This window comes from Rhinopithecus bieti, unplaced genomic scaffold (genome assembly GCF_001698545.2).
Source record: "Rhinopithecus bieti isolate Rb0 unplaced genomic scaffold, ASM169854v2 scaffold_39386, whole genome shotgun sequence".
In the NCBI taxonomy this organism is placed as follows: Eukaryota; Metazoa; Chordata; class Mammalia; order Primates; family Cercopithecidae; genus Rhinopithecus; species Rhinopithecus bieti.
The window spans coordinates 416,057-433,461 of NW_016816648.1; the positions used below are offsets into that span (position 1 = coordinate 416,057).

Sequence of the window (17,405 nt, forward strand, 5' to 3'; positions counted from 1 at the left end):
CTCATCTTGCCTCGGCTGGAGAGAAAACTTCCTCCCAGCCTCCATCAAGCGTGTAGGCCCAGCATGTCTCTGTTCACAGTCCCCCAAAGAGCTCCGCCCTCCTGACCTGCTTCTCCATGTTCTGTTTAGTTTGCATGAAGCACACACATTCCTTAAGCACGTGGTTTTAAGCCTGGGTTAGTGTGGGGGTGATTTTGCATTTTAAACCCTTTTCTTGGCTGGTAACAGTCTTTGCGCTGTCACCCTAGACGCCAGCCTTCCTTCCACAGCTCTCCCCTATGTCCTCATCTTGTGCTCTCACAGCATGAACACCCTATTAGACATTCTGGCAGGATGGAATCTTCCAGTCTCCAATCTGTGTTCAGCCCTCCTGCCAAAGTATACAACTGGTAGACCACGAGTGTCTTGGTGCTGTAATTGAATAGCATTGGTTGTTTGAACAGCTAAATTACAGGATATGCAGAAAGTACATAATGCAGTTTGTTGTGAAAGTTTCTTTTCAGCTAATCTTTTTTATTAAAGTATTTTCAAGGTCCTATGTGATGAAATTCTTCCAGAGAATGTTTGTCTTTTTTTCTGTGTCCTGTCGTCTATCAAGCAAGCCCTTTCCCTCTTTGCATGGAATTCCTCATTGTGTGTAGTGTTAAGGGATCTGACATCCTTTGCCCTCCCCAATGGAAGCCAAATAGGATTATCTTTCCTCCCCCTACTCACTGGAAGTCAGAGATTTGGCAAGCGAGCCTCCCACCCAAGTCCTTGCATTTTGAAGGAGAATCTCAGAATTGCTTGGCACTCTAAGGCTTGCCCACTGGGGTTATGGAAATACCCAGCAAGGGGGTGGCGTGTGCCCCCTTGTCAGTGATCTCTGCTCCTCCCTCCCTTGGTTCTGCCTGTGTTTCTCAGGGGTCCTCCAGTTTACCCACCAACTCTCTGAGCTGGCAACCCCCTCCTCTGGCATTCTTTCTTTGCCTGAGTGAGGCAGAGTTGGTTTCCTTTGTGGTGACCACGAACCCTGGGTGAGAGTCACCTTGTATATATAAGTTGAGGGAAATGGAATCTCAGTCCAGCTCTTATTTCCCAATTATTCAACATCTCACCACATCGCCGGTGTGAGATTACCCAGTGAGAGAGAGTGCATTAGTCAAACTAGACTGTAACCATGCATATCCTATTACACATATTACAGAAAATCAACATGGCAGACTTTGTAGAAGTGCCCAAGTCACATTTCTCAAATTATATATTTTTATGAAGGTCTGTGTCTGTAAATGAGAATTTCTGCTGAAAAATTTTCACATTACTTTTGACAAATGTCTATTTGAATATTGTTTTTTATATCTTAATGGAGGAGTGAAATTTCAACGGTTCAACTTGAAGGAATCCTGTTGAACAACTAAATCGTCATTTTTCGATGATGATTTACTTGATCTCATTTCTTCCCTTTCCGTGGCCTTAAGATCAGCAAATGCACTACATAGACTTTAGATACTTATCCCTGGAAACTTCCGAACTTTTTTCCCTACATTTCTATATAAATGTTACATTGCCTTTTTCTGAAAATATTGTTTAAAATCCTTCCTAATTCACAGTGGATATTGGACACAGGCCAAGACTACTTGATGAGATGTTAGCCGCCTGCTGTTAAACCTACTTATCCAATAAGATGCTGATGACCAGTGCCTGTGGCCCTGGGATTACAACTTCTTTTCTCTTCACAGATCGGGACCAGTAGCCACTTGACTGCAGGGGACAAGAGCATCTCACATCTGGGCCCTAAGCCTCCTGCTGGAGGAAGGACTTCCTCTGGACTCCAGAGTCTAGCCTCCAGGACTACTGTGGGGCATTTGGCCATGGCTATGGGAGCTCAGCTTCAAGCAGCCTGGCCAACAGAACTTGGGACAGGTTCCCAACCAGGTCTTTCCTGGAAGGCCCCTGTGGGAGCATGCTGTAAAGGACCCCATTAAGCTAGTAGGCCCTGGGATTTCCAGATGAAGACTCCCTGATTGGAAGGAAAATATACACGATTGACCTCAAGCATTTGTCCTATTGAATACATGTGTGGAGATGTCATGAAGCTTCCTGATGATTGCAAACTGCAGCCAAGGATCTTCCTAACCCAGATAAGACTTTATTTCATGACCACTCATTGCACTTAAATGAGGGAAAATCTGATTTTTAAGTCTTAAGGAAATGAACATGTTGAAAGGCAAATATTGTAAACCTTCTGGGCTGACTGTCAAGGAGTTCACAGCATAGCCTAACTTTAAGTTGATTTTTGTTCTTTCCTAGGATTGATACTGTTTAAAATACACATTTGTAAAAATTCTTTTTGACCGGGAAATTCTTTTATTCTTTTCTTTTTTTGTGAGATGGAGTCTTGCTTGGTCACCCAGTCTGGTGTGTAGTGGTGTGACCTCTGCTAACTGCAACTTCTGTCTCCCAGGTTCAAGCGATTCTCCTGCCTCAGCCTCCTGAGTAGCTGACATTACAGGTGCACATCACCACGCCCAGCTAACTTTTGTGTTTTTAGTAGGATGGGGTTTCCCCATGTTGGCTAGGCTGGTCTCAAACTCCTGACCTCAGGTGATTCACCTGCCTTGGCCTCCCCAGCTACTGTTTTTACAGGCATGAACCACTGTGCCTGCCCTTTCTTAACTTTTATTTTAAACTTGGGAGTACATGTGTAGGTTTGTTACATAGGTAAACTTGTGTCATGGGGGCTTGTTGTACAGATTATTTCATCACCTAGGTATTAAGCCTACTACCCATTAGCTTTCCTGATTCTCTCCCTCCTCCCACTCTCCCCACTCCAATAGGTCCCAGTGCGTGTTGTTCCCCTTTATGTGTCCACGTGTTCTCAACATTTAGTTCCCACTTATGACTGAGAAAATGAAGTATTTGGTTTTCTGTTCCAGTGTTAGTTTGCCAAGGATAATGGGCTCCTGTTCCATCCATGTTTCCACAAAGGGCATGATCTCTTTCTTTTTTATGGCTGCATAGTATTCCATGGTATATATGTACCACATTTTTTTATCCAGTCTAACCATTGATGGGCATTTAGGTTGGTTCCATCTCTTTGCTTTTGTGAAGAGTGCTACAGTGAACATACACGCACATGCATCTTCAGGATAGAACAATTTATATTCCTTTAGGTATATACCCAGTAATGGGACTGCTGGTCAAATGGTACTTCTGTTTTTAGCTTTTTGAGGAAATATCACACTGTTTTCCATGATGGTTTAACTAATTTGCACTCCCAGCAGTGTATGTGTTCCTTTTTTCCCACAACTTCACCAGCACCTGTTATGTTTTGACTTCTTAATAATCGCCATTCTGACTGGTGTTAGATGGTATCTCATTGTGGTTTTAATTTGCATTTCTTTAATGACCAGTGATGTTGAGCTTTTTTTCATATGCTTGTTGGCTGCATGTATGTCTTCTTTTGAAAATGACTGTTGATGTCCTTTACTCACTTTTTAATGGGGTTGTTTTGTTTTGTAAATGTGTTTAAGTTTCTTACAGATGCTGGATATTAGACCTTTGTCAGATGCATAGTTTGCAAAAACGGTATCTCATTCTGTAGGTTGCCTGTTTACTCTGTTGATAGTTTCTTTTGCTGCACAGAAGCTCTTTAGTCTAATTAGATTCCATTTGTCAAGTTTTGTTTTTGTTGCAATTGCTTCTGGCATCTTTGTTATGGGAAATCATTGCCCATTCCTATGTCCAGAATGGTATTGTCTAGGCTATCTTCTAGGGATGTTTGTTTGTTTGTTTGTTTGTTTGTTTGTTTGTTTTTCACAGTTTTGGGTTTTACATTTAAGTCTTTAATCCATCTTGAGTTAATTTTTGTGGGTAGTGTGGTAGTGTTAAGGAAGGCAACCTGGAAATTCTGAACTGACATAATGGAAGCTTTTAAGAGGGTTCCATGGACTAAATGTTTGTGTCTCCTAAAATGTACATGTGGCACCTCTAACCTCCTGTGTTTCTGTATTTGGAGTAAGGGAGTAGTTAAGGTTAAATGCGATTAAAAGGTTGGGACCCTTATCTAATAGTATTAATGTCCTATGTCCCTCTAAGAAAAGAGATCTCTCTCTCTCTCTCTCTCTACCTTACTCCCTCCTCTCTTTCTCTCTCTCTCCTTCCCTGCCTCACACAGAGAAAAGGCAATGTGAGGGCACAGTGAGAAGACAAGTGTCTACCAGCCAGGAAGGGAGCCGTCATCAGAAGCCAACACTCCTGGACCTTGATCTTAGACCCTTGGCCTTGAACTTTGAGGAATTAAATTTCTACTGTTTAAGCAGCCCTGTCTGATATTTCCTTAGAGTAGCCCAGACAAACAAAGACAGATAGCAGTTGATTTTTTCACTCATGACCCAGGTCCCTGGCTTTGCACACAATCAGGGATCAGTCTCTCATCTTATCTGTAAAGAAAGACACTGTGCTGTGCTCATCATTCCTGCCTCAAGTTTTGGTGGAGGGAGATTTATTCAACCCTCTGTCAATCAAAACTTTCAGGATGAAATGTACCATTCGTAAACTGGTACCTTGGATAAATGTCTTAACAGGAATTCCTCCCTTGGCAATAAGAAGAGGACTCATCCAATAATTGTTGGTAGGGTGCCCTTATGCTACTAGCCTCCATCAGGGCAACTTTCTGTTTGCACCTTGTGTAACTAGAGTGACTTGTTCAGGACGATTACATATTGACCAGGTGGTGAGTCATGGAGTCATGTCAAAACCGAACACTTCCTTCCAGAAGTTTCTGTAAACTCCCAGAGTACACATCCTAGGGTCTAAAGCTCTGTCCCTAGAATGTGAGTGGATGGGGTTTCAAGTACTGAATTTGCTTCTCAGATGGGTTTTGGTGTTGTGCTGTCTGCTAGCTGTGTCCTCACACTCAAGGTTCTGTGTTTTGTGTTTTGTTGTTGTTGTTATTCTGTTTTGTTTTTGTTGTCTATCAAGAAAAAATAATGTTGTCTGAGGCAAAAGTGGACTTGAAAGGAGTTGTTGTCTAGCTCATGAGGATGCTGTCAGATCTCTAGGCCCTGAGGACAAGAGTCTCTTCTTTTGGTCGTGATTGAGTTTCTTGAGCGTTTGAATATGATTTCTGCTATGGGGTATGTCCCTAGCTATCCATATATGATATATGATATATGCACAATATACAAATTACCATATATGATAAATGCACAATAATTAGAATAACCAGAGCAGTAGCCACTTTGTGCATATTGGGCGTGTTGACCATCATCTTGTAGGGTGTGTGTGACTTCCCTTCACTTATAGATGAGGATGTGAAGTTCCAGAGAAGTCAAGGATGCCATCCACAGCTGAGAGCAGGACATGGAAGCAGCAGGATTCCTTCCTGGGGTGACTTCAAAGCCCCAACACTATAAACAGATTTGGAATATTATTGGCTTTTAACCTTTGTTTATTCTACACACTCTTGTCTGAAACACTTAAAACTTACTGCACCTCTGACACCAAATGTGTGCAGTATTTCTTTCTTTTTTTATGCTGGCCTATCTTCCAACTCTCCAATGTCAACTGGGAATCCAATGGTTCAACGCAATTCATATAGTAACTACCCAGAGTGGGGGCAGTCCTATAAGACTGTCCTTGTCTACAACGCGACTCGTATGTCCCAGGCCTCCCAGACCTTCTACTCAGGTGTGATAATTTGCTAAAACAGCTTATAGAACTCAGGAAAGCACTCTACTTCCTAGGACTAGTTTATCATAAAGCACACACCTTGGGAAGGGATGCATGAGGAGGGATCCAGGACGGCGCTGAGCTTCCACGCCCTCTCTGAGCACACCACCTCCCCGTTTTCACCCATCCAGGAGTTATTAGAACCCCACTACTTAGGGGTTTTATGGAGGTTAGATTACGTAGGCAAGACTGGTTAGATCCCTGGCCCTTGGTGATGGGGCTCCAACTGCAGCCCCTTCTCTTCTTGGAGACTGAGGGGGTAGGGCTGAAAGTTCCTGCCTTCTACTCACAGGGATGTTCCTCTGGCAACCAGCCACATCCTGAAGCTATCTGGGGACCCACCAGGAGTCACATCATTAGCATAAAATCAGGATGGTTGAAAGGTGATTGTTAAGAATAACAAAAGATAAATCCCTCTCACCCATCACTCAGGAAATTCAAGAGGTTTAGAAACTGTGGCAGGAGCTGGGAACAATGATCAACCACGTATTTCTGATTATTACATCCTGTTAAACCGAAATCACCAAAGAGAAAGAAAATACGTTTTCCGTAGGTGCTCTAACAAAGACCTGTTTATTTATTTATTTATTTGTTTATTTATGGGATGGAGTCTTGCTCTGTCACCCAGGCTGGAGTGCAGTGGCATGATCTCGGCTTGCTGCAACCTCCATCTCCCAAGTGCAAGCAATTCTCATCCTTCAGCCTCCAAAGTAGCTGGGATTACAGGTGCATGCCACCCACACCCGGCTAATTTTTGTATTTTTAGTAGAGACAGGGTTTTGCCATGTTGGTCAGGCTGGTCTCTAACTCCTGACATCAGGTGAGCTTTCCATGCCCTCTCTGAGCACACTACCTCCCAGCACCTCCCCGTTTTCACTCATCCAGGAGTTCTTGGAACCCCACTACTTAGGCTAATTTTTGTATTTTTAGTAGAGACAGGGTTTTGCCATGTTGGTCAGGCTGGTCTCTAACTCCTGACATCAGGTGAGCTTCCATGCCCTCTCTGAGCACACTACCTCCCAGCACGTCCCCGTTTTCACTCATCCAGGAGTACTTGGAACCCCACTACTATTTTATGGGTTAGATTACATAGGCAAGACTAGTTAGATCACTGACCCTTTGTGATGGGGCTCCAACTCCAGCCCCTTCTCTTCTTGGAGATTGGGGGGAACCCACCTTGGCTTCCCACAGTGCGGGGATTATAGGCGTGAGCCACCACACCCGGCCAAGACTTGTTTATTTATATTTTTTTAAAAAGTGCTAAACTTAGTTAGAAACAAAGTCTTTGGCAAATGGGTTTACCTAAGGGACATTTTCTTGGTGTGTCTATCCTGGATTCTCGGGTCAAAGGCCACTGACTCCCACCCCTGTTCTATCAAAAGGATGCTCCCACATGGGGTCTATCAGAGGCTGAAGGACAGGGAACACGCAGTTTTGGAAGCTTCCCTCTGAAGAGGCTGACACCCCCAATGCATGGCCTCATGATCGGGAATCAATAAATTTTGATGACACCCCTTTGTGTGGGATCCTCTGGCTCCTCAGAATTACCATATCAAACCTTAAAAAGCCTGTGCAGGTCTCACATGTACTCCCGCTGAGCAGTTCAGAAAGGCAAAGGGGGCACAGAACTGCAAATGCGCATCTGTATCATTGCCACTGCTGACTTTTAGGAAACCATACTCTAGGTTTCAGAAAGGAAAAGCTCTGCTCTCACCAATGGGTTGCTGGTCAGCGAATGCAGGTGCTTCTCTCAGTGTTCCAGGCAATACAATCTTCCCCCACGTCTGCACTCTGAGCCCAGGACCTTACAGCACTAAGGAAGACGCCAAAACAGGTCTGTGGGAAGAAGGTGAAGAGGCTAAGAGGATCCTTACAGACTGTCAAATTAGTGATCCACATTAAATTCGTCTGAAAATCTCGGGTGAATACATCCGTATAAAAGGATCTGTGTTTGTGCATTACTAGAAGAATACTGAGGACAAACTTAGGAGTGGAGTGACATGTGGTCCACGGAAGGTGACAGAAAACCCTCAATCCCTCCTGATGTTGAAGAGGATGACTCTTTTCTACCTATTTCTGAATCAAGGTCCACCTTCATGAACTTTGCATCCGGGACTGGTTAATGTACCCTCATGTAATAAATTCAATAAAAGAGCCAGCAAAACAAACCACTCAGAGAAGAGTCCACGCTCCTAGAACTCTTTGAAGCTCTTTCACCATGAGGGGCTTTGACGTGTGAACCTGTTCTCCTGGATTAATTCTGCTTGTTCATCCCTGTTTGTTGGACACGAAGAGCCTCTATTCCTTTTATTTTTAAATAAAGTACAAGAATTACCATTTCCAAATTAGGCATTTAATATTTTAATAGATATTTCATCCTAAATGTGTATGAAGAGACATTGAAAACCTGGGGTCCTTGGGAAGATTTTCCAAATGGGAAGCAGGAAGGCTTGAGCCATGAATTGTGTGGTTCTTTTTAAATTTCTAAACAGATCCTGTAGTTGCCACAGAAGGTTGTAGGTTTAGGAATTTTTCTTGGATCTCTGACTCTGGAATAGAATTAGTGAGGAGCTTACCTTCATAAGTTGACTGTACCCTCCCTGCTACTGTCACTGTCCTGGAGTTTGGCACATGACACCTCCGTCAGTATCAAGATAGGAAGACATTGTCTCCTATTGACTCAAATCATCAGTTCTGCAGGATAAGCAAAGACATGTCTCATGACCCCCATAACTTTCAGGTGTATGTATTTCAATTCATGATATTAAAGAGATTATAATGTTAAGATCAAAGATATTAAAGATAAAGCACTTTAGAGATATAAAAACTGAATCATAGTGAGAGCCACCTGAAAAGCATAGCCTTGCCTCATGGCACAGAACCCAGCTGGAAAATCAGGTAGCTGATTTGTTTTTCTAAGACCACCAGAGCGGGCACAAAAGAACCAGCGAGTAGGCAAGGGTAGGAGCAAAACTGCAAATTTATTTTGGTCACCTAGTTTCAGGGAAGAAGGTGGGTAGGGAGAGGTCTGTCGGCCTCCGGCAAAGGAGGCCAAGAGAGTCGCCCGGTGGAGCTCTCGGACGGAGTTCCTGCAGTCCCGACAGGAGTGGGGGTTGGGAAGTCCACACGGCAGGCTCACTGGGAGCGGCTTTTCTAGGAGTGAGAGGGCAATAGGCGGGGCATGGGCGTGTCGGGGGGGAGTTCCATAGGTGCAACCAGGTAAATCTTGGTCTCCTCGGATTGACGTCACCTGGTGCATGCCCGGTTGGTCTGCACCTTCCCAGGCGCCGGCTGCATTTTCGCGCGCGCAGGAAAAGTTGGTGATGAAGAACCTGGAAGTGCGCCATCTTGCCTCCGTTCCTCCAAACAGTAGCAACCAATGTTGAATGTCTTCTGTCCTCTATCCTTTGATTACAAAATGTAAAATGATGGTGAAATTTTGTTTGCTTCACCGCTATTGTTCAACTTCAGCTTTTTGAGGCAATGAGGGCATCTCTATCTAGTGAGAAACAGCACTTTCTCCCTTGACCTAGGGCAATAAGAAGAGGTCCACAATAACCAGGCATCTTCATACATATAATTGTCTGTCAACAAAATCACTACAGACCTGTGGATGCAGACAGAGACTCACAGTCCCCTAGCAGCGACCCACAGTGGGTATTGCAGTTTTCCATAGTGACGGGTTGAGCCAGGAGCTCTGTTTTCTGGCTAGAGGTCTTAGAAGAGGCTTTGATTATCACCCAAGTGCACATTGAACAGAACCTTTGTTGTTAAGAGCATGGGCTCCGGGAACAACTTTATCTCAATTTTATCATCTGAAATATAAGGATAGTAATGGTTTCTACTTTACATGATTACTGCAAAGATTGAAGAAGTTAATACACATAAACTCCAGTGTTTGGTGTACAGCAATCTCCATGCGAGTGTTTATTATCTTTCCTCACTTTTCATGTCAGCATTTTTTTTTCCTTCTGACTTTCTGTCCTGTCTTTATAGAGATGGTACCTTCTTGGGTGTTACTAAAAACATGCATCTATTTTTTAACTTTTTCTTCTAGTTTCTGTAATAAATTATTTTCAGAAGTTTAGTGTATTCATTTTCAAAAACACTTAAGTATAGTTACCAAGCCTTGAGTGATAAGAGTTCATTGTCAACAATATGGTGTCTAAAATGTCTTTGGCCTATCTTTTATTCCCTTGAATGCTGATTAGGTCTCCTACCGATTGAGAAGGCTTAATTAAGTGTTTACATTTGAGACTGCAACCTAAACACCGTATTAAATCAAAAGTTCTCCTGTGTCACACATATGTGTCTTCACACATTATGATATGTTATCTAAATAAGACCAGAGGGCAATTACAGACTGCCACGCAGTTTAGGGTCATCCTGCACTCTAAATATCCCACCACCAGCTGCCAGCAACCTCAATTCACCCTGGCCCCTCCCCAGGCAGTTGTTACCTCACCCCCACCCCACCTCACCCAACCCCAACCTTGTAGTTGGCAACCAAGCTACCCTGGGAAGAAGGTACCACCTAGTAAGCAGATTGGGTAACTGCAAATCTCAGTGTTTTCTCAAACTCCGCCTCCCTCACTTCCCCCACCTACCAAGGGGGATTGCAAAACTGGTGTCTCCTAGTACTTTCTGTTTTTCACTGTGTGCAGTTTCATCAATTCTCCAGTTATCAACTTTATTGCCTGTTATCCCCTGACTCCTCACCTACCCTAATGCTTGTTAGGCACGTGGATTTCTTTCCTTCTCTCCCATCCTAATGCATGAGAAGAAAAGTTAGGCAGCATTTCTCATAACAGTGCTCTACTTAGAGGGTGGGGATCCCTTAAAGAGGTCTGCAAGAACTGATGAGAAAATGCATGTGATGAGCCCAGACAAGGCCCTTTCTCAGCCAAGCAGTCGGAGAATCAGTGTCATCAATGTTGTTGCTATCATTATTAACCTCTGAACTAAGAAACTGCAAAATGCAAGGTAAAACTAGCTTCCAAAAATCCAGACATATCCTTCTGGAGCTCACAGCTATTCTCTCTCATTTAATTTCTACTTTTCTTTAAAAAATTGAAGATGCATACTTTAAAATATATCTATTTTAAAATTCACTCATGTTTAGTTTCAAGCACTACAAAAGCATTATTTTCTATTTCCCATTGCAAACCTTTATTTTTTCCTTATGTCATTAAACAGGGTGGGGGGGAGGCTTGCAGACCCAATTGACAGCATGAATTCACGCACTTCCCAGCATCTGCTGAGCACCAGCTGTCTATTCCACGGTGCTCGGGACCTCAGGCAGGGCCGTGTTGAAGATGTCACTCCCATTCGCAAACAAAGGCAGGAGGTGGGCAAACCTTTGGGGTGATTGTGGAGGTTGCCCTGGACCATGTTAAGGGCTTCAGAGATGCCAGAGTGAATCTAGTGGCCCTGAGGACACAATGCAGGCTCTGAGCAACTCAATAACATCGTCAGAACCACACTTCCACAAATGAACCTTGTTGCTCAGTTACGATAATAGCTCCCATTTATTCAATGCCTCCTCTGTGGCCGGAACATTAGACACCTGATAGATCTCCTTCCCCACAGTTCTCTGCGATAGGTGCCTGCATCTCAGTTTTAGACATGGCAGAATGGAGATGATGAGAGGTAAAATCTGAAAAGTGACATGCCCAGAATATGTAACTGGGTACCTACTGTGTGCCAGGCACTGTGATAGACAACAGGTATGGAGAATGGCATTGACAGAGGCACAGATGCCACAAATCTGACTTTCTAACATCAAAGCCTCCCTCTGATACAGATCTGTGTCCCCACCAAATCTCATGTTGAATTGTAATTCCCCATGCTTTAGGTGGGGCCTGGTGGGAGGTGATTGGATTATGAGAACAGTTTCTCATGAATGGTTTAGCACCATCCCCCTTGGTACTGTCATTGCAATGGTGAGTGAGAGCTCTCATGAGCTGTGGTAGTTTAAAGTGTGCAGCACCTCTTGCTCTCTCTTGCTCCTGCTTCGGCCATACATCACATGCCTGCTTCCCCATCATTTTCCACCATGATTGCAAGTTTCCTGAGACCTCCCCAAAAAACTGAGCAGATGTCAGCACTGTGCTTCCTGTGGACTGCAGAACAGTGAGCCAGTTAAGCCTCTTTTCTTTATAAATTACTCAGTCTCAGGTATTCTTTTTTAGCAATGCAAGAATGAACTAATACACCCTCCCTCCACTCCACCGCGGCTCCCAGATCTTGTGGTCTGGAGTCGAACAGCAGGGGCCTCACCAATGGACAGCTGCCTGGGAGGAATGTGGGGCACAAGCTGGTGTCATTGAGGAGAGAGAAGAAAGTGAAATCTGGAAATGTTTCAAGGTAGAACTGAAGGCAGATAAGACATGGCTTCTCCTTGAATGTAGACGTGAGAGACAAGAATCAAAGATGAGCATCCTTTTTCAACTTGAGAGAAAAGGCAAGTTGTCAAATTGGTTGACAAAAATGTAGATATCAGGATAAGGTCCATTCATAGAAGATGTAGATAATGTTGGTTTTGGAAAGTTCAGTATGTGGCTAAAGAATCCAGACTCTAAGATTCAGGAAGCAGAATGCAGGACCTCCAGAATGAATGCAGACGAGACTGTCTAGGAACACCCATGGGATGTGGCACGCACCTGCCCAGAAGAAGGATTTAAACCCTGTAAAGCACAAGGTCATCTGGAGGGAGTACAAGGTAGGAAAAGAGGGAGGCTGGGGCAGGCTTCTGGGAGAGACCCCAGGCGGGAAGAGACAGCTAAGGCAAGGAAGCGGCATGCAGAGGTGAGTGAGGGCTGGGGGAGCCAGGGAGCCGAGCATGTCTCTGAAGAGGGAGGAGGAACGGACCCCATGGCAAATCCCATCAACAGGAGGAGAGTGGAGGGAGCCAGGCCACCGGGTCTGATGAGCACAAGGCCACCAGCAATCTTTAAAGGGCAGTTTCGAGAGACTTGTGACCCTGACTTCAAGGAGTTCAAGACGTCAGGGTTGGTGAGGACTTGCAAGGAGGGGGCAGGCCACCCTCCAGGAACCAGGGGAGGGAGTGGGGTGCAGCCTGTGGGTCTCCCAGAAACTGTCAGGGTGAGAGAGGTCTCTTTCAGGGTGGGGACTCCTGGCTGAGATGAAGGCCTCAGTGGAGAGGAGGAGTAGGATGCAAGAAATCTATGGGAAAATGAACTAAAAAGGTTTTGATGGTAGAGAACAGGGTGGGCTTAGAGAGAAAGGAAAGAATGGGGTGTGAGGAGGTGGTAGGAAAAGAGAATCAGACTCACCAATGCAGAATAATAAGAATGTACATAAGGGGAATGAGAAGGAGGCTAGGACGAACATCCTGGACCTCAGCAGAGGTAAAGAGTGAAAGTTACAGTTACGCAGGATGAATGAACCTGGAGTCTAATGAGGGATACACGGGGCGATCTGCTGTGTGCTACGAGGGATCCATCCACAGGGGACTCCACCACGTGCCAGGAGGGATCCGCAGGGGACTCCACCGCATGTCCGGAGGGATCCACAGGGGCATCTACTACGTGCCAGGAGGGACCCACAGGGTGATGTACCATGCGTCAGGAGGGACCTCTAGGGAGATCAACCACATGCCATGTGGTAGATCTAGATTTCATGTTACAGCATGAAAACTAGAGAAAATAATATTGTCTTGTATACTGAACATTTGCCAAGAGAATCAATTTTAGCTGCTACAAACACACAAATAAAAACAGGGAACTGTGGAAGGTGATGGATGGGTTAAGTTCTCAACTTCTTCATCGTTTCACTGTGCATATACGTATATCAAAGCATCATGTTATACAACTTTAAATACATGAAATTAAAAATAAATCTCAGAAAAAAACTCTGATGCCGTTCTTATTCCTAAAACATGACATTTTGATGAGAAATGTTGAAGGAGAAACACAAATTCAACATGACTCTGAGTACAAAACCCCTTGGGCCGTCATGTTTTCAGAGGACCGCTGTCTGGAAGCCTCACCCAGGAGGTGAGGTTCGAGGTGGGCCAGACTTCCTCATCCTGTCCTGTCAACCCTCCCTCCCCAGCCCACTCTGCCTGCAGCCTCCTGGATCTTGCTCCAATAAGACTGTCAGCAGAAGAGGAGGCGGCAAGGATAGGGAGGATGGGGGATTTGAAGAAAAGCCCCTGCATTGAGTGCTCATTGAGCTAGGAAAGAGGGAGATCCATGTGAACAAGTGCATGTGCCGGCAGCCGTGAGGCGCCCGCACTGTAGAACCTGCCAGGGGAATGGCCCCATCCATGTCACATGCATGTCCGAGAGACCACTGGAGGCACAGCCTGTGCTAGAAGCTGCACAAGGTCAGAGGCTGCTCCCCAGCTAGGACTCCTCAGGGCCATGTGTTTATTCCACATTTCCCCCAATCAGAGTTAGAGACCATATTATTGGGACCTTGCTGGCTACAGATGAGGACAGACTTGAGGATATAGTCATGGGAGCATGTGGCTGCCATGAGAAAGAGTTTTAAAAACATTATTTTCCCTTCTTCACAGAATATGCTAAAACTGCATCCACAGGCCTCCAAGGATAACTGTGGGATCACGTCTGTCTGAGTTTCAACGGTAGAGGTTTCCTTAGGCCAGGAATGCTAGAAAATAGGTGCTGAGCCTGCCTTGACAAGTTGGCAATTTCAAGGAGTGTGAGTCAGGGCAAGGGCAGGCGGGAAACAAGCAGCGAGGAAGGGGAGGCACAGGTTCAAAAGGGAGCACTTCTGATCTGGCCCCGTCTCACCAGGGAAGTCAGGGCCTCAGCTCTGGGCAGGGCGTGTGAAACCACCAGCTGAGAACAGCTCCAGGTTGTTGCAGAGGTGAGAAGGGAGGGGGGTTGATCTGCTGGCTTCCCAGACTCGGCCCGGATGGCCCAGCATTTGCCCCAGGGGCCCTCCTTCCAGCTCCTCCAGGCTGTGACACTTACCCCTGGTTGGCTAGTCCCAGGTCCATGGAGCCCTGGAGAGGCAGAGTGCCAGGGCCTATGTGGGTCCAGGTGCCTCCAGGGAGATCAGGGCTGGTGGCTGGAGTCCATGCTGAGTCCGGCCATCAGATCCCCAGAGAGCAGGCAGCAGGAGCACTGCACGGGATGTCTGCACTGGGGCCTGGGAGGAACGGGAGGCTGCCGGAACCTGGACATGGAAACTGGGCCTAACAGAGAGGAGAAGTAAAACTCTATGTCTTTCCTTCCACTTTCATTTATACCAGCTCACACAAGCTCCAGTGTCCAGCTGATCTGAGTGGGTTTTCTGTCCCTGACAATGTGTGTGATCCTGTTGGGTGCTGACTTGGAAGAAAAGACACATGACTGAATATTCCTCGGTGTGGCCCCAGGAGCCTGGAGGCTACAGGCGCAGTGGCCCTGCCACGGACCAGTCCTGTCGGGCAGTGCTGGTGCTTCTCAGCCCTGCTGGCACGCTGAGGCCGAGGGTGTGGGCACTGTCCAGGCCCATTGTCCTGCAACAGGTGCTTGGGGGCAAGACTCTGTGGCATGGCTGAGACCAGTGCTGAGAGGAGGGTTTGGCCTGCTGGAGGGGGAAGCAGGGGCAAGATCATGGTGGAGGCAGTGCTGTGAGAGGCACTGGGTGAGGTCCCCCCAAAAATGCACATGCTTGCATGGAGGCTCTGCTGTGGGGGCAGTTAGATGGGTCAGATGGAGCCAGGCAGGGGAGAGCCATGTTAGGACATGTTAGCCCTGGGTCTCCAGAGAGCCAGAACCTACAGGGTGAGTAAGTGAGTGTGTGTGTGTGTGTGTGTGTGTGTGTGTGTGTGTGTTTGTGTGTGTGTCTGTGTGTGTGTACAGTGTATAATTTATTTTGCTTTATTTTATTTTATTTTAGCTGTATTTTAAGGGATTGGCTCATACTATTGTTGGGACTGGCAAGACTGAAGTCTGTAAGACAGGTCAGCAGACAGGAAATGCAGGCAAGGGTTGATGCTGCAGTCCTGAGTCTACATTCTGAAAACCCAGGCAGAATTCCTGTTTTGTCATCTGAAGGCCAAATTCCTTCCCTTTAGGGACCATCAGGCTTTGCGCTCATGGCTTTCCACTGATTGGAAGAGACCCATCTGCATTATCATGGGTCTTATTTAGGACAGCATCGGTGGCTCACGCCTGTAATCCCAGCACCTTGGGTGGCTGAGGCGGGAGGATCGCTTGAGCCCAGGAGTTCAGACCAGCCTGGGCAACACAGAGATGAGACACCAGCTCTAAAAAAGATCCAAGAAACAAAAAACAAAATACTGTAATTTAAATGTTAATCATATTTAAAACGTAACATCTAGACTAAGTGTTTGACCCACAACTGGGCCCCATAGCCAAGCCAAGTTGACAATTAAAATTCACTATCTCAGAGGATGTTTGACTTTAATATTCATGCTGAATGTGGGCTGCAAAGAGGTAGAAAGGGCAGGATGGGGGAAGAGGAGGAAGGAAGAGCAGATGGAACCAGCAGCTGCCGTGTTCTTCATCCACAGCTACACCACTGCCCATCCTCATCTGTCTAATACCTACCCACCCGTGCTGTTCAGACAAGAAAACTGCTACCTGGGTTGAGCAACTTACCAAGATCCATTGCACAGAGAGAAGCACGGGGCTCAGTGGAGGTGGGTCTGTTTCCAGGCCCCATCCATGATATTCCACCTGCAGGGAGAGCAAGGATGCAGCTTGCTTAAATTTGTCATGATATGGACAGTTGAAGGGAAACCGTTTGACTATTTTTGCTGCATAAGCCTTAGTGTTTTTCAGTCTGCAAGATGGGCACCATTGGGGAAAAAACCACTTCCGGACATCAGCTACCCAGGTGAAGAACAAGGACTCCTTTTTCTGCCTGGGTTTGGCAGGTGTCTGATTTTTATCACATGACATTAATGTACAACTCTGCACTCTGAGCCACTGTTATGAATTATCCTTTCCCATGTCTCCAGCACCTGGAAAGATGGTTTACTACATTGAATGAAATAATAATTCAGGTATGTATTGACAAGCAAAGCAGTATATACTTACTCCATGTGAAGGAAGATGAATATCGCTCAGCACTATTTAAATAATAGGTATCTCAATAGACATACAAATCTAAGTGGACTTAATCCATGTCTATTTGATTGACAAGCACGTAATTCATGCTGTGTGGCCTCAAATTGACCATAGAACAATTGATTTGGTGGTTTTGAATTGCGGATCAATGGCACAGCCATTGACGGAATCCACTGTGCCATGACTGTTGTGGGACTGGAACCTGGAGCCAGAGTACTTCCGTTTAAAGAAACCATAAGTTAGCAATTCGGCTTTCTAAAATATTTTTTTAAACTGTAACACAAGCCTTAAAACTCTGTCTGCCCTCAGTCATAGAAATAAACATACCTTTCTTTGGTTTCTTTCTGTTTTAGAGATGACACAAAAACAGTGTAGGCCGGGCGTGGTGGCTCAAGCCTGTAATCCCAGCACTTTGGGAGGCCGAGACGGGTGGATCGCGAGGTCAGGAGATCGAGACCAACCTAGCTAACACGGCGAAACCCCGTCTCTACTAAAAAATACAAAAAACTAGCCGGGCGAGTTGGCGGGCGTCTGTAGTCCCAGCTACTTGGGAGGCTGAGGCAGGAGAATGGCGTAAACCCGGGAGGCGGAGCTTGCAGTGAGCTGAGATCCGGCCACTGC

At 45.8% G+C, this 17,405-nt stretch overlaps 1 long non-coding RNA gene across 1 annotated transcript in view; it reads right to left on the bottom strand.

Annotated features, from left to right (window-relative positions):
• Positions 1-14,721: 14,721 nt before the first annotated feature.
• Positions 14,722-17,405, bottom strand: part of LOC108517232 (uncharacterized) — a 3,311-nt gene continuing 627 nt past the window's right edge. Inside the window, exons 2-3 of the long non-coding RNA XR_001882049.1 lie at positions 16,314-16,391; positions 14,722-14,899 (exon numbers count right to left, since the gene is read on the bottom strand). This is a non-coding gene — a long non-coding RNA (uncharacterized LOC108517232). The remainder of the gene's footprint in view (positions 14,900-16,313; positions 16,392-17,405) is intronic.